Below are 23,689 nucleotides of genomic sequence, written 5' to 3'. Positions count from 1 at the left end.
TTGTCCTACCATTTCTTTTTTTTTTAAAACTCGTGTCAGGACTATGACGAAAAATAAGTGGCTTAAATCCGATGAGAAAACAGGATTTGGGGGTAACCTATGTAGGTTTGGCTCCGTGACCTGGAATGCCCCACCCCGCGCTGAAGCCCTGGATCCGCCAGTGGTCATAGGTCGGTGACCTGACATGACCTGAAAATTGCGGTTGGTGTCAAAAGATCCGGCTTGAATCGAAATTCAGGTATGCCAAGCTTCATCTCTGTATCGCCGTGGCGTTCGGAGCTATCGCGGAAAAAATACTATGGGGGGCGGCACCCCCCCCCCCCGGCCGGCGTGGGTGTAAGTGCCGCTTTTGTCTCGAGATTTGACGGGGGTCATTTCTCAGTTGTGCCGATTTTCAACTGCCCTTCTCACTCATGTGTTTGGTGTCATCGTCCTTTACATATTGCTTGCGAGCCATTTGCTTGTTGTAACCTATCGGTACTTGGCAGTGTTTTTGGTGGTCACATAAGCAATGAGACTGAGCAGCGCCATCACTCAAGCCATCCGCTTGGCCAAAGGCAATGACTGTGGCGTTTGAGGCTTATCAGTGCCAGAGTTGTGACGTCATCTTTTATGTTACAGATAAAGGAGTTGAAGATGGACGGCTCTCGTCGGCAACGACCATACCATGCTGAAAATATCAGTTCCCGTCCGATCACTGAAGTCAAGGAGCACCGGGCCCGGTTAGTACTTGGATGGGTGACCGCCTGGGAACACCGGGTTTCGTTGTCATTTTCACTTCTTCAATGGTGGCCACTGATTGCTATTTATCCCTTCACTGTTAATGCTCTTGCGACATGGCCATGGGCGCCTCCCCCCCCATTCGAGTTGGGGGGCCCAGCTCGAAGGAATAAGGGCCCATTTGAGGCGGCCGAAGCTAATCCTTAGACCACCGAAGACCGTGTACAAAGGGCCCTCAAATGGCCTTAAAGGACCCTCAGATGGTCTCAAAAGGCCCTCAGATGGCCTCGAAGGGCCCTCAGATGACCTCAAAGGGCCCTCAGTTAGCGGCATAGGGCCCTCATCTGGTGTCAAAGGGCCCTTAGATGGTGTCAAAGGGCCCTCAGATGGCCTCGAAGGGCCCCAGATGGCCTCCAAGGGCTCTCAGATGGCCTTAAAGGGCCCTCAGATGGCCTCAAAGGGCCCTCAGCTAACGTCAATCGCCAGCTGGTGCCAGATGGCCCTCAGCTGGCGCCAAATGGCCATCAGAAGGCCTCAAACGGTCCTCAACTGGAGTCCAGCGGTCCTCAGTTGGCGTCAAGCGGCCCTCAGAAAGCCTCAAGGGGCCCTCAGAAAGCCTCAAGGGGCCCTTAGAAAGCCTCAAGGGGCTCTCAGAAGGCCTTAAAGAGCGTCAAAGGGTCTTGAACTAGCGTCAGAGGGCCCCCCAGCTGATGTCAGAGGGCCCTGAGCTAGCGTCAAACTTAAAGGGTCTTTAGCTGGTGTCAGAGGGCCCCAGTTGGTGTCAGAGGGTCATCCATTGGCGTCTAATGGCCATCAGAAGGCCCAAAAACGGTCCTCAGCTGGCGTCCAACGGTCCTCAGCTGACGTCAAGAGGCCCTCAAAAGGCCTCAAAGACCCCCCGACTGCTCAAAGGGCCCTTAGAAGGCCTCAATGGGAACTCCAAAGACGTTAAACGGCCCTCAAAAGGCTTGAAAGGGCCCTCTGCTGATGGCAAAGGGCTCGCACCTGAGTGCGAGCCTTGTCAAAAACGGACCTGAGAAACCTTGCCGACCCTGGTTAATGGTTATCTGCGGGACTCCTACAGTTACCTGAGTGGCCCCCCTTTACTGAGGGGCCCTGGTTATTGATGGGGTCCCTGGTTACTTGAGGCCATCTGAGGGCCCTTTAAGGCCATCTGAGAGCCCTTCGAGGTCATCTGAGGGCCCCTTAAGGCCTGGTTACCAGAGGGGCCCATGGTCACCTGGTGGGCCCCTGATCAATTGAAAACCCCTGGTCATCTGAAACGCCCCTGATTACCTAAAGGGTCCCTGTCACTTGGATTCAGTGACATAGCAAGGGAGCGAGGGGGTACGTGCCCGTTCTCGGGTTTAGGGTTTCTTCGAAACCGAGTGGCCCTGCGGCGCCAGTTGGTAGCAGAGGGTTCGTGCTGGCCGCACTTCAACTCGGAAGGACACCACAGGGCTTGTGGGGCACGTTATTGGCTCCCATGTAGCCACAATTATCTTCATAAAGGCCCAATGCCGGTTTCTGAGAGACCTCGCCGGCCGCTCAGGGCCCTAGTAATGGCCAACGAGGGATTGGCTGCTATCGCTCCACATCCGTCTGTGATAGACACACGGCCCACACCAGTGTTTCTAAAGGCACCCACAACGGCAACTGCGAGGCCCCTCGCGCCACCTCCACAGTGTTCCATTTTTCAGACTTTTTGGTGGCAAATTACACCTAATGGGGAAAATACTTTCATCCCTAAAATACGAGTGACCGACTTAGCTTCCTCTCTGAAAAAAAGTTTCATGTATTTCCAACAGCCAGTTTACATGTCACTTGACAGGTTGATGCACCCACATTTTTGTTTCACAACCTGTCAAGATTCTGACATGAAATCCTGGTTTATCAGTTGGCATACAAATTGGCATTATACCATTTTGCAAATACACTTTGGTTATTTATTTCCTTTTTTCTCATCCTACGATTTTTTTTTCTCCGTCAGCACACCCATTCAAAATCCAATTTTAGAACACTGCACCTCCAAGGGACCCCCCACCAGCGCATCTTAAGGGCCTACATCGGCGGCTCTGAGAGTCCCCACACCGGCGCCTCTGAGGGCCACGTATCAGTGACTCTGAGGGCCTCTTACTAGCCTCTGAGTGTCCTTGCCAGCCTATGAAGGGCCACTTCCCACTTGCAGGCCATTTTGCAGGGCCACACACATGCCAATGATGGCCCCACCAGTGTCTCTAAGCCCTAAGACCCTGCAACGGCGCCTGTGAGGACCCAACACCAGCGCATCTGACGGCCTTTCACTGGCACCTCTGAGCGCGCCACACACCGGTGACTCTGAGGAGCTCGCTCGCTTCGCTCGCTCGTAGAATACCATGTACATTAGGCATTAGTGTACGTACATTAGGCACACTCCTCGGGCATAAATGGCACTTTTACTCGCCAATTTTCCACATTTTCTCATGCAAAGACCGTTTTAAAGAGACCCGTCTGCTAGTGAAACTGGACCCACCGTGCCTTCCTCCTCCCATCGAAGTGTCCCATCGAAATGTTAGATTTGAGTTGAGATAGCCAAAATGGGGTCCCTAGCTCACAATTACCGGTTTCGGCACTCACAACATCGAGAAATGCCTTAAATCGGAAATATTGAATTTCAAAATTGCAGCATTTTGATTCAGAGGGGCTAATGCTTAGGAATACCCCTCTGAATGTGTGACGTCAGCGCAAATATCTAACGATTTTTAAATGTTTGACTAAAACGTTTTGTACAGGGTGTCCCAGAAGTCTTTAAGCTTTTTTATTTTTGTCGTGTGACCTTGCTATGCCACCGATTAAAGCAAATGACGCCTCAAACGAAAGAGAATGAACTGAAATTTTGTATTTTCATGCGTAGAGCACCACTTTAGTCAGGTGGCCCACGTTGTGAGTCGCACAAGATTGACCACGAGAGATCACGTTCTTCGCTGCCGCTAAGATCTCCCGGTTTGCGAAACACCGGTGTCGCCATGCCCGTTTCTGGTCAGCTTCAGAGCCTTATTTCACGAAGCGAGCCAGGAAACAGAGCATTGGATCTCTGAGAAAACATTAGCAACATAATGATTTACTGATCAGAAAGTCTCCTGACATGTTTGCACGCATCCATTACGGAAATAAGGCTCAGCTGCTTGAGCACGCTAAGCAACAGCCCGTTGTAATCCTTTGATTCGTCGCATTTGTTCTCATGCTATGTGCAGAATAAAAATGAATGACTCTGGGAAGCTTAAGTGACGCTCACTTAAGGAATTCAGGGGACCTCATTGAGCGGTTAAAACAAACGCAATTTAACGGGAAAAAACTAGCGAGCTTTGACGTCAAGGCGCTATTTACAAACGTCCCTATCGACGGCGCTATAAAAGCGATTGAAAAAGCGCTGAACGGCCTAACTGAAGGTTCATTACCATTACCAAAAGAGGATTATCTGTCTTTAGTAAAGCTCTGCCTCAACTTTCATCCGTTCATCTTCAACAAAGAAGAATATGCACAAAACGAGGGGCTTGCCATGGGCTCACCTCTCAGCGCAGTTGCTGCGTGCCTATTTATGGAAATGTTAGAGGAGGAGGAATTCAGCAAGGTGATGGGAAATGATACAAAATGGTATCGTTATGTGGATGACATTTTGGTCATTGCGCCAGAGGAAATGGATCTAAACGTGAAGCTACAAGAGCTGAATCAAGTACATGGGAGCATTCAATTTACACTAGAAGAAGAAAGAGACCAAACACTTAACTTCTTAGACGTTAAGATTATCAGGGAAGATGTTAGTGTAAAGTTTGCGGTCTATAGAAAGCCAACAAGTAAGGAGGATTATATTCGTCGCATTATTATGGGGCTAAAACAAATATCAACCCGTCGCAAATATATGTCGCTAATATTATGTCGCTCGCTTCAGGGAATAAGACTCTGAAGCTGACAAGAAACGGGCATGGCGACACCGGTGTTTCGCAAACCGGGAGATCTTGGCGGCAGGGAAGAACGTGATCTCTCGTGCTCAATCTTGTGCGACTCACAACGGGGGCCTCCTGACTTAAGTGGTGCTCTACGCATGAAAATACAAAATTTCAGTTCTTTCTCTTTCGTTTGAGACATGATTCGCCTTAATCGGTGGCATAGCAAGGTCACACGACAAAAATAAAAAAGCTTCAAGACTTCTGGGACACCCTGTAGCACGCGGTGGTATATGCTACTTGCGCGCAACATCTGCCGCAAACGCCGCACTTCTAAAATAAAGTCGCTAGAAACAGCGGAGATCCCAAAAAAAGTAAACGAAAGTAAAAGTCTAATATCTTGAAAACCGGTGAATATTTTTCGGTGAAATTTGGTAGATGTTCGTTTTCGCTCTTTCTGAACCGAGCGACATCACTTTCATGCCAATTCATAAACTTTTTTGAAGGTGGGAGGGTCCCTTTAAGGACCAGGGTCAGCCGATGACTTCGGAGGTCAGGTCAAGTGGCCCAAGGCACAGGTTCGGTTTTTGGTAAATAACTTCGCTAAAAATGATCGCAGATCCGCGATTTTAGCAGCATCGTGTTTGTCTAGCTCAGGCGTGTCGAATGTGACGAGCTTTTTCTTCGGGTGAGATCAACTTAACCCTCGCCCGTATAAAGGGAAGGGGGTCGAACGGACCCCCTCCCTCGGTTTTTCGCGAATAACTCGCGTAAAAAGCGGCCGATCGCGACGAAACTTTCAGTACCCTCGCGTTAATCAATTTTACACCCACCCTGAAATTGTCATGACCCTGACCTTAATGACCTTTGACCTGCGACCTACTTTTCGAGACCATGTTTGGCCGGAATCGCGATTCGGCGTATGTCGGCTCGCATTAGCGGCGCATTTGCAGTTTTTTCGTGGTTTTAAGCGTTCAAACATGGGATATGATCTTGCTTCCATGCATTAGGGTGGGTGTCAAGGTCACCGGAAAGTCAGGTCAGGTCATTGACATATGAACATTTACGAAGTAGTTTTGGTGCCCTCGTAACATGTTGCGAAGCTGTCAGAGGCGGTTGCCACCTACTACGAATACCCTTACTGGTTGACCTGACCTGACCTGACCCGACCTGGCCTAAATGCATGAAGACATCATCTGTGATCAAAACTAACATGATATTCGTGATCAGCACCCCGAAACCTCATAGCAGCCACGCTTTACGACTTTCTAACAGGTCCCGATTTCCCCGACTTTTGGGTCATTGACCTGACCTGGAAAGTCAACCGATGACCTAGGACCTTAAAATTGGGTATCATCGACTTCCTCTCGTCACGGCCAACACGCTCGTTTTTTCCGCAAAGCTCTAGCTCGATCAGGGGCGAAACGGCAGGGGGGGGGTCCAACGGACCCTTATACGTTTGAGGCTGGAAAAGACACCAATACGGGCGAGAGTTAGGTATTAACCTCGGGTCAAGGTCAGGTCACAGCCCGTCAGGTCACGAAGCTGGTCAAAGGAGGTCATATTGCATATCAATCGATTCGGCAGGTCTTTTCATGTCCATTAGTGGCTTTATCGACTCGGTAGCTTTATTTGATCGGGAGTTATTGACGAAAAACTGATAGCCTTAGTTACGTGATAAATGACGTCACGCAAGATCAACAAAGCAAAATTGAAGCATCAGACCTTGCAAGGAGCGCATGAAATCACGATTCCGTGTGCTTGAGAATTTGAGATAGTTGTATATCATTTCCGGACCAAACTAGCAATTTCCATATTCCCCTGACTTTTAATGGTGAGAGACTGACCTGATCTCAGGCGACCCTTCAGAAAATCCTAGATATACATTTATACAAGTTGTGAGACCTCTCGATCATACTATAAGATCCTGTAAGTTTCATCTCCCTATTGTTACGTATGTCGATGTATGGCTCTATCTCTGCCTGTTGCGCTGCCTCTGCCTGTAGCGCAGTTGTGTCTGTAGCCTGTAGTCTCTTAAGTGACGCGCGGTATGTCGGCCGCCGTGGTCCCGGTGGCCTAGTGGCTTACGGCGCATGTATCGCCTGGTCGAGACCGTTTTTGCCTTGGGTTCGAGACCAGGCGGGTGAACCTTTACGCGATTGGTGATCTGCGATTCTATGTGGGCTAGTGATCGAACACTGCGCCCTGATTGGCTGGTGGCGTGACCGGGGGTCAGGGTCGGCCGCGGCGGGCAGTCCCGGCCCGGGAGTGAGCAGGTGAGCACGCGTTCCTCAGCCCTCTCGCCTGCCTTCCTCAGATACGAGCCGTGCTGATACCGACGGTGCAGCGCTCGTGCATTCAGGGCTACCCCCTGAATGTCCCCTTTCTGGTGCTTGATATTTCGAGCACTCGTCCATGCTGCTTGGTGTTCCGAGCGCCTGCCCATGCTGCTTGGTATTCCGAGCATGTTGTCCCATAGCCTCGTCCCTGCCATGGCTCGATTTCTCCGAGTCACTGTACACGAGTAGTTAGGCTGTTAATTACAGGCTGATATGTGTTGTCGGGTCAAACTGTTACCTTGGGAAACCGTGCTGTTCTAACCATTGAAAAGGTGCCTGGCTGGAAATAGACAGCCCAAGTGAGTTTACTGTGTGTCAGGGATAAAAGGGCAGGAAGTTTGGAAGGCAGGGCTATCCAGGAGTAATTAACGTAACACTGGTGTCAGAAGTGGGATACTTGATTTTCTGGGAAGTAACTGAAACAATTAAGTTTTTTTCACTCACCTTCTCCCACATAAAAACCCACATCATGTCCGAAGACAAAAGGGTAACGAGAAGCCAAACTGAGCAGGGGAAGTTACAGCTTCCGGGAGATTTGGGAGAGCAAATAGCAACGCTGATGCAGACCAAGCTGGATGAACATGACGAAAGGACTCAGGCAGCATTTGTAGATCAGATGCATGCCCTTCAGGAACGAATGCAGAACATCACGGACCTGGTCATGGATTCAGGACATCCTGTTGGGAGAGACAGGGTTCAGGAACTCCCAGCAGCCACCCCAGGGATCAGCCGATGTGACAAAGACAGACGCATCCCTCAAAGCTTCGATGGTGCCTCATCTTGGCGTGCATATTTCACACAGTTCCAGCTAATTGCAAGCCAGAACAAGTGGACAGAAGAGGAGAAGGCGATGCAGTTGGCAGCGAGTCTGAAGGGTCCTGCGCTGGAGATCCTTGGTCACCTCCCGGAGGCCCAGTGCCGAAACTTCGAGAAGCTCACAGAAGCGCTGAACCAGCGTTTTGGGGTCGAGCACCAGGAGGAGGCCTTCAGAGCGCAGTTCAGGACGCGCTCTCGTCGTCCTCAGGAACCTCTGGCCGAGCTCGCACAAGACATTGAAAAGTTGGCATATCTGGCCTACCCGTTGGCTCCTGCAGAGTTTCGCGGCATCCTGATCCGAGACCAGTTTATTGACGCCCTGGATGACATCGAGCTGAAGATATCCGTTCGGCAGACCCGCCCGTCCGCCCTCAAGGACGCGCTTGGTTGTGCGCTGGAGTTGGAGTCAATCCGGAGATCAGTGAAGCCGGCAGAGACAACTGGTGATGGAACATCCGGTTTCAAGACGCGCGTAGCCAGCGCTGGTGCTGAAACTGCTAGGTCTCAAGAATCCGTTCTACAACAAATCATGCAAGCACTAGCAAGGATAGAGCGCAGTCAAAAAGCTACGGGAGAAGGAGCAGCGGCCTCAGGATCAGTCAGTGATAATCGACGACGCACTGATGCCTCCTGCTGGAACTGTGGGCGGCGAGGTCATCTGCAGCGGAACTGTCGGCTTCCCATCCGAGGCGGGAAGGATCAGCGGTCTGAACGGAGTGGACAGCCGTCACAGCTGGGAAACTGAGAACGGCTGACGAAACGGGACATCAGTCAGCCGACCTCAAGATAAGTCCCACTGCCCGATGCAGCAATCCTGGCTCTCTTGTAGTGACCGGAACAGTAAACGGAAGGAGACAGCGCATTTTGGTGGACTCAGGCTCAAACAAGACGATTGTGCGAAATGACGTTGTTGAAGCCAAAGACATTCCAGAAGCCCAGGTTGACCTGTGTGGAGTAACGGGTCATCGCATACCTCTTTGCGGTCCAGTGGATGTAGAACTGCAAGTGGGGACCGCATCTTTGCAACACTCCGTGTACGTGGCAGACATCGACGATCCCTGCATCCTCGGACTTGACTTCCTGACCAAGTACAAGTGCAAAATTGACATACCCAATCTAACGATGGAAGCTGCTGGCGTGCAGGTCCCAATGCAAGTACAAGCTGAGCACAGTGTCAGCTCATACAGGATCACAACACAAAAGGCAATTCGAGTCCCGCCCATGTCAGAAATGGTCGTTCACTGCCGCGCGGAAGGTCTGCCTGATATTAACGGTGCACACCATGCGCTCATCGAAGGTAGTGAGATCATTGACAGAGGCTTGCTGGTGGGCCGCACCCTGGTTGACTGTGGGAAGCCAGCGGTGCCTGCTTTGGTGGCAAACATCTCTGACAAATCCATCAGCCTGCCTGAGGGGACTCTGCTTGGGACCTGCGAATTCGTCAACTGCATTGAGGAGGTAAAGGAAACGCATCTAAAACCTGTGAAGCACTCCGAATCACTACCTGAGCATCTTCGAGAACTATACGAACGTAGCCAGTCCGAGTTGTCCCCTCATGAAGCACAGGAGCTGAAGAACCTGCTTACCATCTATGCTGATGTATTCTCGAGGGGTGGTCATGACTTGGGATGCACAGATCTGACCGAGCACACGATCGACACGGGGAACCAGCGACCGATCAAGCTGCCACCAAGGAAGGTCCCTCTTGGAAAAAGGGACGAAGCTGAGGAAATGATCCGGGACATGGAGCAGCAGGGGTTGATTGAGCCATCGAGGAGTCCCTGGTCGTTCCCTGTGGTCATGGTAAAGAAAAAAGATGGCACCTTACGGTTCTGCATCGATTACCGAGCGTTAAACCAAGTCACTGTGAAGGACTCCTACCCTCTGCCCAGAATTAACGATACGCTTGACGCCCTGTCTGGAAGCAAGTGGTTCTCCACTCTGGACCTGAAGTCCGGCTACCACCAAGTCAAGATGGCAGACCAAGATAAAGAAAAGACAGCATTCTGTGCGGGCGGAGGGCTTCAACTTTGGCAGTTCCGAGTCATGCCTTTCGGACTGTGCAACGCCCCAGCAACGTTCGAGCGTCTCATGGAGAGGGTGCTGGATGGTCTGAACTGGAAAACTTCCCTGGTGTACCTCGATGACGTAATCGTGCTGGGAAAGACGTTCAGAGAGCAGTCCTCACACTTGGAGGCAGTCTTCAAGCGGCTGCTTGATGTCGGCCTCAAGTTGAACCCCAAGAAATGTAACCTCTTCCAACGTCAGGTGAAGTACTTGGGCCATGTTGTGTCGCACAAGGGCATCTCAGCTGATCCAGACAAGAGCAGAGCTGTCGAAGAATGGCCCGTGCCGAGAGATCAGCACCAGCTCCGTAGTTTCCTGGGACTTTGTACGTACTACCGCCGGTTCGTGAGAGACTTCGCCCTGATAGCTGCCCCACTGCATCAGCTCACTAAGAAGGGACAGCGCTTCGAGTGGTCAGACAAGTGCCAGGAAGCCTTCATCAAACTGAAGCAGCACTTAGTCACCGCGCCCATCCTCGCATACCCAAACGCAACAGACAGCTTTGTGCTGGACACGGATGCGAGCGGCTGCAGCATTGGAGGAGTCCTGTCTCAGATGCAAGACGGAAAAGAGCATGTCATTGCCTACTTCAGTCGATCGCTGAGTAGCGCAGAACGAAACTACTGCGTCACACGGAGGGAGCTGCTGGGCATTGTTGATTCCATGAAGCATTTCCACCACTACCTGTACGGCAAGCATTTCGTCATGCGCACTGATCACGCAGCCCTGCAGTGGTTGAAAAGTCTGAAGGAACCGGAAGGTCAGCTGGCCAGGTGGATCGCTCGTGCTGACCAGTACGACTACGCAATCCAATATCGTCCTGGCCGGGTGCATTGCAACGCTGACGCACTCAGTAGGAGGCCCTGCCGGTCGAGCTGTAAGTACTGCGGCTCGAAAGAAACTGTCAGTGATGTCAGCTGCCGGCAGGTCTCCGGGCCACATCGCCGCCAACACAGTGAAGCTGAAAGACACGAAGAGGCAGACGAGGAGATGTCAATGCCTGCCGCGACGCAACAGGTCTCGGATGTGCGGCATCTGCCACTGCAAGCCAGCCGTACCGACGATTCTAGTGACCCAATTTCAAAGGAGGAGATGCGCTCGGCTCAACTGAAAGATCCCGACACGGGTCCGATCATTCGGCAGCTGGAAAACAGCTCGGAACGCCCAGCCTGGGACCACGTGTCTGGCCTTGGGCTGGAAGCGAAGGGTCTATGGGCACGATGGGATGCTCTGAAGATAAGTGACGGTTTGTTGATGCACAAGTGGGAGTCTTCAGATGGCTTCACAATTCATTGGCAGATTGTCATCCCACGTGAGGTGAGGCCTAAGGTCCTTCAAGAACAGCATGATAGCATCACAAGTGGACATTTGGGAACAAAGAAGACACTAGGAAGGCTGCGAAGCAGATTCTTCTGGCTCGGAATGAGAAGTGATGTGAAGGAATGGTGCCGCTCCTGCAGCGTGTGCTGTGCCAAGAAAGGTCCGCAGGGAAGACCAAAGGCACCGATGCAGATTTATCTCGCTGGGGCACCCATGGAAAGAGTTGCAGTGGACATCGCTGGCCCTCTTCCAGTCACTGCTTCGGGAAATCGGTATATCTGTGTTGCCATGGATTATTTTACCAAGTGGCCCGAGGCATACGCGGTGCCGAACCAAGAAGCGACCACTGTTGCACGTGTTCTGGTTGGCCAATTCTTCACCCGTTTCGGCGTGCCATTTGAGTTACACTCTGACCAGGGCAGGAACTTCGAGGCGAACGTCTTCAAGGAGTGCTGTGACCTGCTGGGCATCCGGAAGACGCGAACTACGCCACTGAGGCCACAATCGGATGGGATGGTTGAGAAATTCAACTGGACACTGGGACAGGAGTTGGCGAAGTTTTGCGCTGAGAAGCAAGACGACTGGGACGAAAAGCTTCCACTACTGCTCATGGCCTATCGATCGGCAGAACATGAAGTGACCGACTATTCCCCGGCTCACATGATGATGGGACGCGACCTGCGCCTTCCAGTGGACCTGGTCATCAGCAGACCAGCAGACGCCGACCTCCCACAGAACAGCACAGACTTTGTTCGAAGAATGAAGGGCCACCTCGACGATGTACAGCCCTCTGCAAACTGCGTAGTAGGTATTCTTTTTTCGACAAAACCGAGAATAACGCGAATACTATGCCATCGGTCACTCGGAAATCGTAACAGTATGACGCGCGAGACTTCGCACCTTAGATTGGCATTATCATCGTGTTCATTTTCTATCCAGTTTGGCAACAAAATCCAAAAGTTTATATTTGCCCCCAAAACAGACTTTTGCATTTTGTTGCCACACAAGGCGTATACTTTGTCTAGCGATAGACCTAATCGAAGAAGTGGAGCATGGCGCATCTATTTGCAGTGAGTTCCGACCGACTGATAACATAGCCTTTGAGTTATCACCGGTTTTGTCGAAAAAAGAATACCTACCACGCAGTCTGCTGAGGGCTGTACATCATGAAGTTCGCCGTCGACTGAAGATCACCGCAGACGCAATGAAGACGAGGCACGATGCCAAAGCATGCGACGCAATGTTCAATGTTGGAGAAGCTGTCTGGCTCTACAACCCAAGAAGGGTGAAAGGGAAGTGCCCGAAGCTGATGAGCGACTGGGAAGGACCCTACGAGGTGATGCACCGACTCTCCAACGTCACATACCGAATCAGAAGAGGAGCAAGAGCCAGACCTAAGGTGGTCCACGCGAACAGGCTCTGGAAGTGTCACAATCCCAAGTTCACTTGGGAAGGCACATCGAAAGACAGCAACCAGGAAGAGGTACCACACGATGAGGAATCCGTCCCGAACATCCCAGCTCGAACCTCTGATGAAACTGATGACTGCCAAGATCCTGACCTCTTTGAGCAGCCTCAAGGTCCCACAGAGGATCCAACTCCTCAATATCCGTACTTCCTCCGTCCTCGGCGGGGTCCCAGATGATGTTTTACCTAGGAGTAAGCAGTGGTAGGCGACCATGTCCTGATGTGAACGGGGCTGTCGCAAATGTAAATACTGGCGCGTTGTTTCGTCTGGTTTGTTTTACTCATTAGTGTTGTGTTTGTCTGCCCAAGGCACATGAGTCTGCGCCGTATTATTTCTTGCATTACAGGATGGACGCTATGGAGCTGCTCCATGAGGTGATGGCGCAGCCTGCGGAGTCTGCTGCCGAGCTTCAGCTCTACGACAGTGACCTCGAGGAGTGGCTCGGCGGCCAGACTGCGGGGAGCGAAGGAGCGCTGCACCTGCTGAGCGACGATTCCATTGCCAGAGACGCCCCGTTTCGGGTGCAACATCCTGACAGGCTGCTGAGGCTGACCGTCGGGGGCATGACGTGGAGCAGGCTTCCGGTTGACGAGCATCTTCGCCAGTGGAAGGAGGCCGCCTCGCTGCAAGGTCTTCGTCTGGGGGTGGCGGTGTTATGGCTCTCGGGCAACGACGTGTACTCCCGGCGCCGAGGGGCTGCTGACCTGCCTTCCGATGGCCACTGGGAGGCGCTTCACCGGACGGTGGAACGATGCACCGCTACCTTGGCGGACGTGGCGGATCGGGTGGTGCTGCTGGGTCCGCTACCCAGGTTTGTTCACGACGCGGGCAGACCGTGGGAGAGGACGGCAGCCTATCACCTGGAGCGGCATATCAGCCACTGGCTGAGGGAGATGGCTCGGCCCGACATCTCTCAGGTGGAGCTGGGGCGCCGGCTCACCCACCGTGTTAAGAAACGGCATGTCGTGAACAGTGCCAAAGAGTTTAACAGAGACGGACTGCATCTCAGTGAGTATGGCTACCATAAGGTCAGCCAGAAAGTGCCAGCGTGGCTGCTGGGAAAGCAAAAGTGATTGCCGTACGACGCAGTGTCTCAGCTCCAGTCACGCTCCTGAGGTCGTGGCCTTGACTGTGTTGCGGCTGGCCTTGACTGGAGCGGACAATCCTTGAAGTGGGGCCTGCTTGTTATCTGAACGCATAAACTGCGTCCCTGGCAGCGTGAAAGACAAGTTCCTGTCAACGTGTTGTACGGGTGCCTGTGTTATGGTGTCATATCGCGGAGAAGTTTATTTGTTTTCATTTATTTCATCTTTATTATCGAATTTTCGGGACGAAAATGGCATCTCAGAGGGGGGCAGTGTTACGTATGTCGATGTATGGCTCTATCTCTGCCTGTTGCGCTGCCTCTGCCTGTAGCGCAGTTGTGTCTGTAGCCTGTAGTCTCTTAAGTGACGCGCGGTATGTCGGCCGCCGTGGTCCCGGTGGCCTAGTGGCTTACGGCGCATGTATCGCCTGGTCGAGACCGTTTTTGCCTTGGGTTCGAGACCAGGCGGGTGAACCTTTACGCGATTGGTGATCTGCGAGTCTATGTGGGCTAGTGATCGAACACTGCGCCCTGATTGGCTGGTGGCGTGACCGGGGGTCAGGGTCGGCCGCGGCGGGCAGTCCCGGCCCGGGAGTGAGCAGGTGAGCACGCGTTCCTCAGCCCTCTCGCCTGCCTTCCTCAGATACGAGCCGTGCTGATACCGACGGTGCAGCGCTCGTGCATTCAGGGCTACCCCCTGAATGTCCCCTTTCCTGGTGCTTGATATTTCGAGCACTCGTCCATGCTGCTTGGTGTTCCGAGCGCCTGCCCATGCTGCTTGGTATTCCGAGCATGTTGTCCCATAGCCTCGTCCCTGCCATGGCTCGATTTCTCCGAGTCACTGTACACGAGTAGTTAGGCTGTTAATTACAGGCTGATATGTGTTGTCGGGTCAAACTGTTACCTTGGGAAACCGTGCTGTTCTAACCATTGAAAAGGTGCCTGGCTGGAAATAGACAGCCCAAGTGAGTTTACTGTGTGTCAGGGATAAAAGGGCAGGAAGTTTGGAAGGCAGGGCTATCCAGGAGTAATTAACGTAACAAAAGCTCTGCACTGAGGGTGTTGCGAAGTTGGAACATTTTAGCATAGTCCTAAAATGTTCATTTTAGGACAGTTTAGGACAGTTTCACACAGTTCATTTTAGGACTGCTCATTTATGACGTCATAGATCAGTGACCTGACTTGACTCAAAAATGCGGTTGGTGTAAAAAAATTCGACTTATCAAATCCCGACTAAAAAAAATCGACTTATAATCCGGTTAATCAAATCCCGACCATGTTTTTACCTGGCCATTAATGTTCTAGCCTTACAGGTAATTGTTTGAACGCGGAAGATGCTGAATCTTGGTTAACCCCATACTTATCGTATGATAAAGAACGTCAGTGTTAGAAAGTTAATTAACAATTTTATTTAGGATAGTTTAATTCAAGTGGGTATAATCCGACTTGACAATTTACTAGGAGGGTTTTGCAGCGCTATTAGTTCGGCATTTAATTATAAATCATTGCTAATTTCGATCCGGATATCGTTATTCAATGCTGGCCTTTGCGTCCTCAGAAAAGTTGTTTATACCTAGTCATGAAGGCTTGCATTGCCATTGACCCATACTTTCCATTTTTCAGCACCATTATTCGCCGTAGTTGACCAGGTGTTTTTCTTCAGCTCTCCCCTGAATCCTTTGGCTTAGACCTGGCGTATCACCCGTGCATCGCAAGACGCATCTACCACACACAAGTTCATGATCCCCACGAACCCACATCAGCGTCCGTTCGCTTGGTGTGTGACCCCTTGACCTTTGGCCGCGACAACTGCCAGCTTGCCGGAGCACCCCTCCCTACACGCGCTGCCCCGCACGCTCCCCTCCCTCTCCCCCCCCCCCCGGGTCGTGTCACGAAGGTTCGGGCTTACGCTACTACCGGCCGCTGCGCAGCTGTCACCTAGCGCTTGGGAATGTGTGGTCTGGTGCGGATTCAGCCAACTACCGGCTCGCGACACCAGCGCCACGTAGTGGCGACGGTACATTCTTTTTAGACACACTGTACACGTCTTCTATTTATTATGATTCGATAAGCTTCTTTTTGCACACTGGTTCTAGCTACATGTCATTGGAAACGGGACTGTAACCATCGAAAGACGTTCAACGAATTTGCTTCGTGGGGCCGAGATATCGCTATGTTGCCAAAAAGCAGTGGTATGTCCTCTCCATTCACCCTCGCCGGACCTATTGGCTTTCTCCATACGCGTCGGCCGAGGGGGAGGGGGTGGCAGGTACGAACCCCCTTCGCTGTTTCGCCCCTGGTGGAGCTATTGCGTCGCAGAAAAACGAGCGTGTGCGCCGTTACGAGACGAAGAGATTTCTACCCAATTTTAAGGTCCTCGGTCAACCGGTGACCTCTGAGATCAGATCAAGTGCCCCAAGGTACGGTTCCGTTTTTGGTGAATAACTTCGCAAAAAAACGGCCGCCAAGCCGCGATTTTTGCAGCATCGTGCTTGCCTCGCTCAGGCGCGTCGAATTATATACTTTTTTGGGTGAGGTCACCTTAGTGTGTTGACCTCGGGTCACGGTCAGCTCAGCGCCCACACGTCACGAAGTTTGTCGAAGGAGGTCATGACCCATCTCCTTCGATTCGCAAGTCTCCCTGAGTCCATTGGTGGATTTCCTAAATCGCTGGATCAATTTCATCGGGAGTCATTTACGAAAAAAATCAATATTAGCCTAATGACGTCATAAATGACGTCAGGCAAGTTCAACATTCCAAAAGTGACGCATCGAACCTTACAACGAGTGCATGAAATCACGATTCTGTGTGGTTTAGATAGTTGGTGGTCCTTCCCGGCACCAGAATAGCAGTTTTCATTTTCCCCATCGCCTTATAATTGTGAGGTCACGAAAAAAACCCTGACCTCATATGACCTTAAGGAAAAATCCGAGTGATACAAGTTGTGAGACCCCTAATGGATACTACATCCTGCAAGTTTCATATCTCTGTGAAAGCTCCTCCCGGAGAGAGGGTGTTGCAAAGTTGCGACGTTTTAACCCGCGGCCCACTGGGGGGGGGGGCATTCGTAGCCCCCCCCCTCCCGTTTGTCTGCAATAACATCCAAACCGCTTGACGTATCGACGCTAAACGTACAGCACATTTGGCTCCATCAATTTGACACCCTCTGTCGACATATGAGCTTCGTAGCTACCATATGTCGGCCGGAAATGACGTGATTTCTACGCAAAATATGAACCACGGCAATCGCTCCCAAGAGCTCAGTTTTTAAGCTAGATCTTATTTCTTTGCATAAGAGGACTTAGAGTAGACTGTGCTATTACTATCTCGGATTTTACAAACATTGAAATTTTTATAAATTATTCATATTCCTAGTCTCGTTCAAAAATTTCAACTTCAAAATTTGACCTTTTTTGACCTGAAAGTGACCTGACCTAAGCTAAATTCAACTCGAATGACACAAACGACATCAAATTCGAAATATATGGCCTAAATGGACCATAAAGCATGTGTCACGTGACCAACGTATGCTATAATATTTCCGTGACCTTAAAAAAGTAAGGGTTAAAAAATAAGTAGATAATGATGCTTCCCCGCCCTGCTCCTCCCCTACCCTTTCCGTTTCTCCCTAACCCTCCCTGCCTGCTTCCATACCTCTTCCCTCCCCTTCCCTCACTTCCACTCTCACGACTGTCGCTCACTGACTCAATGATAAACTCATTTATTCCTCCCCATATGTCTCTCACCCTCCCCTCCCAGTCTTCTTTATCACACTTCTTTGCTCCCTCCCTCCCTCATCTCCCCTCCCCTCCCAACTACTCCCATCCTTTCCCTCCTCTCCAATCCCATCTTTGCATTTGAAAAAGTAGGTACTGGCTTCTTCTCCGCCCGCACCGCAGATACATATACGTGTTTTTATATCCCAGTTACCGAAGCTATATATTAACCCTCGCCCATGTAGGGGGGGGGGGGGTTGGTGCAACCCCCCCCTGAGGTTTTTCTTAGCTACACGCCGAACCGTTTGAGATAGCCTGCTCAAATTTTCAGTACCCTTTGGGGCATCCTTTGCGCAACTTTTGGTAAAAAAATTGTCAATGTCATGCCAGGTCACGGAGTTATGACGTCATAAAGGGAACAAACTCCGGCCAGATATACGCTAAATTGGAGATTGCTTCACATTGGTATAAATGCCGACTGACCTGACACACTGATGGATTGTTTTAGAATCACAACTGGCTGATTTGACATTGGCACAATGTCCGTTGACATTTTGAAGGTTACTAAAGGTCAAGGCAAGGTCAGTGACCTCGGTTGACCTGTAATGACTTCTTGCACTTGTATGCCTTTTCGGGGTATTTTGATGCCCTGAATTCGAATTTGCTATCCATTTCAGGCATCGTCGGTTGTTTCTTGTAGTTCATTTTGGGTCAGGGTCAGGTCAGTGACGTCACACGCCTGACGTGACCCAATGCACAAATGACCTTGCAGACTTCCGATGCTCCCAACGCATCATTTTTAGAGTTATGACATCGAAATATACACCAAACGATAGAGAATTGATCAAAGATCACGATAGTGAAGGTTTCAAGTCGATATCTCTTACCGTTTTGCCGCAATCGGCGCGGAAATCTGAAAAAGTTAGATGTTTCCGAAAATTTGACCTTTGACCGGTCATAAGTAGGTCAAATGTTGACCTAGGACCAAAAAATATACCACCAATCGCGAAATCTCGTTAAGAGCAATCCGTTGCAGTTGCTCTGATCAGTGATCACTGATGCCCTCCGTTCTGTTGCGGGTGCTCTGATCACTGATCACTGATCATTGACGCTCTCACTCAGCACTTATCACGTGACATGATACGAAGCTACCGCTCCGTTTCGGTGGCCGGCCATGAGGTCGGTGGCATCCTTTTATCATTTTTTTTTTTTGCATCCCGTTCCGTTCCGATATGGATGCCCTGGTTACTGGTTAGTTGCACGCTTTTTATTGCGATATTGCGTATTATGCAGCGCAGTGCACATCGTTCCGTTTGGGGTGCCCTAATCAGTGACCCTTTGTCTAGTCTCATGTAGTGCACCGTTCCTTTCGAAGAGTTGCGCTGACACCGTTTCCATTTTCACTATGCGTAATGAGTACCGACTATCGCTGGCCGTTCCGGCGTTCGGGCAGGGAGATTTCCGGCGTATGTCATGCTGCATAGTGCGACTGCAATTGCATACTCAATACTGCGTCCCGTTCCGTGTGCCCAGAGCAAAGGCACCATTTCCAGTATCATCCGGCCATTGTCATATCTGTTGAAAATGGAAAGCTCAAAGCTATACTGCGTACACTGTACGAATATTACCAGATCAGATGCGAACGAAAACTACATACTTATATTGCCGCATATTATCTCAAATATACAGTAATCTTGGAAGCGGTGCTGCCATATTGTAGGCGCAAAACGTCCCAGAGGCCAGAACACATGAGTTATACGGTTTCTGGTTTCATAGCGATCAGTTACGTCAACAAACTGCCCATCAGGGTATCATGATTACCTAAGATTTTATGTCTGACAGTGTCACAGTGATGACCACGCCTATCTCAAATATACAGTAATCTTGGAAGCGGTGCTGCCATATTGTAGGCGCAAAACGTCCCAGAGGCCAGAACACATGAGTTATACGGTTTCTGGTTTCATAGCGATCAGTTACGTCAACAAACTGCCCATCAGGGTATCATGATTACCTAAGATTTTATGTCTGACAGTGTCACAGTGATGACCACGCCTCACGCATTACACACTTACATACAAATACACAGTCTGAGTCAACTGCACTAAATCAATAATACAGGACGACAGAATGATACCCTTTGCAACGGCAACGACAGGTTCCTTCCCACTACCTTTGCTTAAAAAAGAAAGAAAACTTCTCCACATGGCACTAGTACCAAAGCCTGCATATAGAGAGAGCTTCCTCACCCGCCCCTTCCCCACCCTCCTTAAGATATGACAACAGATTTCAACAGAATCATTGCATCTTCTGCTTCTTAAAGACCTAGTTCGCTCGCATGATGGCGACTGGCGTCGCGAGGATGGAGGTCCGCGGATGATGTTTAGGAGAAATATACAGGCAGAAGGACCGTCCTGGATCCGTGCCAGTAAGCATGAGTAGGAACTTAACAGATGCTGACGGTAATATCTGCTGTCTGCATCTGAAACGGAAAGGAAGGCATTGATTTAAGGCTAGGAGAAGGATGGCCACTGGACAGTCATTCAATTGTGACAATGCATTTTGACTTGTGAGGAAAATGAAATCTCACTGGTTGAAGTAGGTATTCATTCTTAGCTGTATAAGAGACAAGGGTGATTCTTAACTTCATTAGTCTCAATCAAACACAAAGGTTGGGATAAAATGGGACGGATTTCGAAACACTTGGCGATCAGATGCTAAAGTTATAATTCTGCCGTATATCATCCTTACCTATTTGCATCGTCTTTTTCGGTTAGTTTTGGTGGTCAGGAATGGTATGTTCTTTTATTATCAGCCAGCGTAGCGTTACGCCTTTATTGCGAAAGTGATATAGGTTTTCACTTGTTTTTTTTTTCTCATCCTAGATTTTTTGGTCATCATCGTCACACCTAACCAAAATCCAATTTTAGAACACTGGGTGATAGCCTCTACACACCGGGCGAAAATCTTGCTCGATATTTAACATTACGAGTCAATGAGAAGTGCCTGAAATATTGAAATGGCGACAAAATATCTAAATTGTAAAAGTTTTGGCAGGTCTTGAAACGGCCAGGTCCTGAACTTGGTTGAAATTCTTCCACGCATTTAAAAATAATCGCGAAAAATTAGGGTCTCAAGGGGTCTGGCGTTAACAGTAGTGAAGCGTAACCGGGGGGGGGAGGGGGGCACAAGGGGTGCGTGCCGCCTCATTAGATGCATGATGCCCTATGGGCCCGAGTGGCCCTGCAGTGCCAATGGGCCGCTCAGGGTCCAAGCGTGCCTTATTTCGACAGAGATAAGACCCGCAGGACTAGTGAGAGCACCTCACGGAGTCACGGGCTCCTGAGTCCCCACATATCACACATCTCCATAAGGGCCCCACTCCGGCCTCTGAGAGCCCTGTGCTGGCCTCTGAGTGACCTTGCTGACCTATTAAGCGTCAGCTCTAATTAGGGTCCTGGCCCATACCCGCATGGAACGGCTCCACACCAGTGTCTCTGAGGGCCCATAACGGCGCCTGTGAGGGTCACACACCGGCGCCTTTGAGGGCCCAACACCGCCAATCTGAGTGACTAACACCAATATTTCTTAAGGCCCTACATCGGCGGCGGCTCTGGGGACCCCACACTGGCGCCTCTGAAGGTCTTAAGCAGGCACATCTGACGGCTACCTACCTGCAACTCTGTGGGCCCCGCACTGGTGACTCTGAGGGCTCCCAGTGACGCCTGAGAGTACCACGCCAGTCTCCAGGATCCCACAGGGCTCCTGAAGGCCTCTGCTGACCCTTGATGGTCTCTTGAAGACCCCTTGCCCCCATGCATGTGTCTCTGAGGAGTGAGGACTCCCACAACGATGCCTTTGAAAGTCTTCACCGGCGACTGTGAGGGCACCACACAGACACGTCTGAGGGCCCTATACCGCCACCTCTGAGACACCAGTGGCTCCTGAGGCCCCACATCGGCAACTCTGAGGGTCCCACACCGGCGCCTCTGGGCCCGATACCAGTGCCTCTGGCAGCCAGCCACCGGTAACTCTGTAGGTCCTACATCGGTGACTCGGCCCCACCGGCGTCTGAGAGTACCATGCCGATCTCTAAGAACTCCACAGGGCTCCTGAAGATACTGCCGAGATACTGCCGGCCTTCACTTGCCGCCTGTGAAGGCCCATTTTTGGCATCATACGGCCCGTTACCGGCCTCTGAGGGCCCTTTGTCGGTCTCTGAGAGGTCCTACTGGGTTTATAAGCATTCGCATTTCGCACCAACAACTCCAAGGGCCCCACACACAGCCATCTGTGAATGGTATGGGCTTAGCGCCACACCAGTGTCTGAGGCACCACAACGGCGTCCATGTGAGGGCCTCACACCAGCACCTTAGAGGGCCCACACCGGATCCTTTGTGGTTCCTGCACCAGTGCCTCCGAGGGCCCCACACCACTGCCTCTGGGGAACCCACACCGATACCTTTGATGGTCCCACGCCAGGTTCCACACCGGCGGCCCTGGGTCGGCTCTATACACCAGTCATTCTGAGGGCCCCAACGGCCCCACCAATTTTCGTCGATTTCTGGCGCTGCCCGGGTATTTGTCCCAAAAGCCTCCTCCTCCTGGATCTGCAAATGGGGGTCAGTTGTCCTACCATTTCTTTTTTTTTTTAAACTCGTGTCAGGACTATGACGAAAAATAAGTGGCTTAAATCCGATGAGAAAACAGGATTTGGGGGTAACCTATGTAGGTTTGGCTCCGTGACCTGGAATGCCCCACCCCGCGCTGAAGCCCTGGATCCGCCAGTGGTCATAGGTCGGTGACCTGACATGACCTGAAAATTGCGGTTGGTGTCAAAAGATCCGGCTTGAATCGAAATTCAGGTATGCCAAGCTTCATCTCTGTATCGCCGTGGCGTTCGGAGCTATCGCGGAAAAAATACTATGGGGGGCGGCACCCCCCCCCCCCCGGCCGGCGTGGGTGTAAGTGCCGCTTTTGTCTCGAGATTTGACGGGGGTCATTTCTCAGTTGTGCCGATTTTCAACTGCCCTTCTCACTCATGTGTTTGGTGTCATCGTCCTTTACATATTGCTTGCGAGCCATTTGCTTGTTGTAACCTATCGGTACTTGGCAGTGTTTTTGGTGGTCACATAAGCAATGAGACTGAGCAGCGCCATCACTCAAGCCATCCGCTTGGCCAAAGGCAATGACTGTGGCGTTTGAGGCTTATCAGTGCCAGAGTTGTGACGTCATCTTTTATGTTACAGATAAAGGAGTTGAAGATGGACGGCTCTCGTCGGCAACGACCATACCATGCTGAAAATATCAGTTCCCGTCCGATCACTGAAGTCAAGGAGCACCGGGCCCGGTTAGTACTTGGATGGGTGACCGCCTGGGAACACCGGGTTTCGTTGTCATTTTCACTTCTTCAATGGTGGCCACTGATTGCTATTTATCCCTTCACTGTTAATGCTCTTGCGACATGGCCATGGGCGCCTCCCCCCCCATTCGAGTTGGGGGGCCCAGCTCGAAGGAATAAGGGCCCATTTGAGGCGGCCGAAGCTAATCCTTAGACCACCGAAGACCGTGTACAAAGGGCCCTCAAATGGCCTTAAAGGACCCTCAGATGGTCTCAAAAGGCCCTCAGATGGCCTCGAAGGGCCCTCAGATGACCTCAAAGGGCCCTCAGTTAGCGGCATAGGGCCCTCATCTGGTGTCAAAGGGCCCTTAGATGGTGTCAAAGGGCCCTCAGATGGCCTCGAAGGGCCCCAGATGGCCTCCAAGGGCTCTCAGATGGCCTTAAAGGGCCCTCAGATGGCCTCAAAGGGCCCTCAGCTAACGTCAATCGCCAGCTGGTGCCAGATGGCCCTCAGCTGGCGCCAAATGGCCATCAGAAGGCCTCAAACGGTCCTCAACTGGAGTCCAGCGGTCCTCAGTTGGCGTCAAGCGGCCCTCAGAAAGCCTCAAGGGGCCCTCAGAAAGCCTCAAGGGGCCCTTAGAAAGCCTCAAGGGGCTCTCAGAAGGCCTTAAAGAGCGTCAAAGGGTCTTGAACTAGCGTCAGAGGGCCCCCCAGCTGATGTCAGAGGGCCCTGAGCTAGCGTCAAACTTAAAGGGTCTTTAGCTGGTGTCAGAGGGCCCCAGTTGGTGTCAGAGGGTCATCCATTGGCGTCTAATGGCCATCAGAAGGCCCAAAAACGGTCCTCAGCTGGCGTCCAACGGTCCTCAGCTGACGTCAAGAGGCCCTCAAAAGGCCTCA

General features: G+C 51.2%; 2 non-coding genes across 2 annotated transcripts; both read left to right on the top strand.

Annotated features, from left to right (window-relative positions):
- The first annotated feature begins 652 nt into the window (after positions 1–652).
- Positions 653–771, top strand: LOC122374556. The gene has a single exon (XR_006255250.1). It is a non-coding gene; the product is annotated as a 5S ribosomal RNA (ribosomal RNA).
- Positions 772–22,731: 21,960 nt separating this feature from the next.
- LOC122374555 lies at positions 22,732–22,850 on the top strand. The gene has a single exon (XR_006255249.1). It is a non-coding gene; the product is annotated as a 5S ribosomal RNA (ribosomal RNA).
- The last annotated feature ends 839 nt before the right edge of the window (positions 22,851–23,689 follow it).

Source organism: Amphibalanus amphitrite, unplaced genomic scaffold (genome assembly GCF_019059575.1).
Source record: "Amphibalanus amphitrite isolate SeventyFive unplaced genomic scaffold, NRLGWU_Aamphi_draft 001671F_arrow, whole genome shotgun sequence".
Taxonomy (NCBI): Eukaryota; Metazoa; Arthropoda; class Thecostraca; order Balanomorpha; family Balanidae; genus Amphibalanus; species Amphibalanus amphitrite.
Note: the sequence above shows the minus strand (reverse complement) of the source record. Positions and strands in the feature narration are given on the sequence as shown.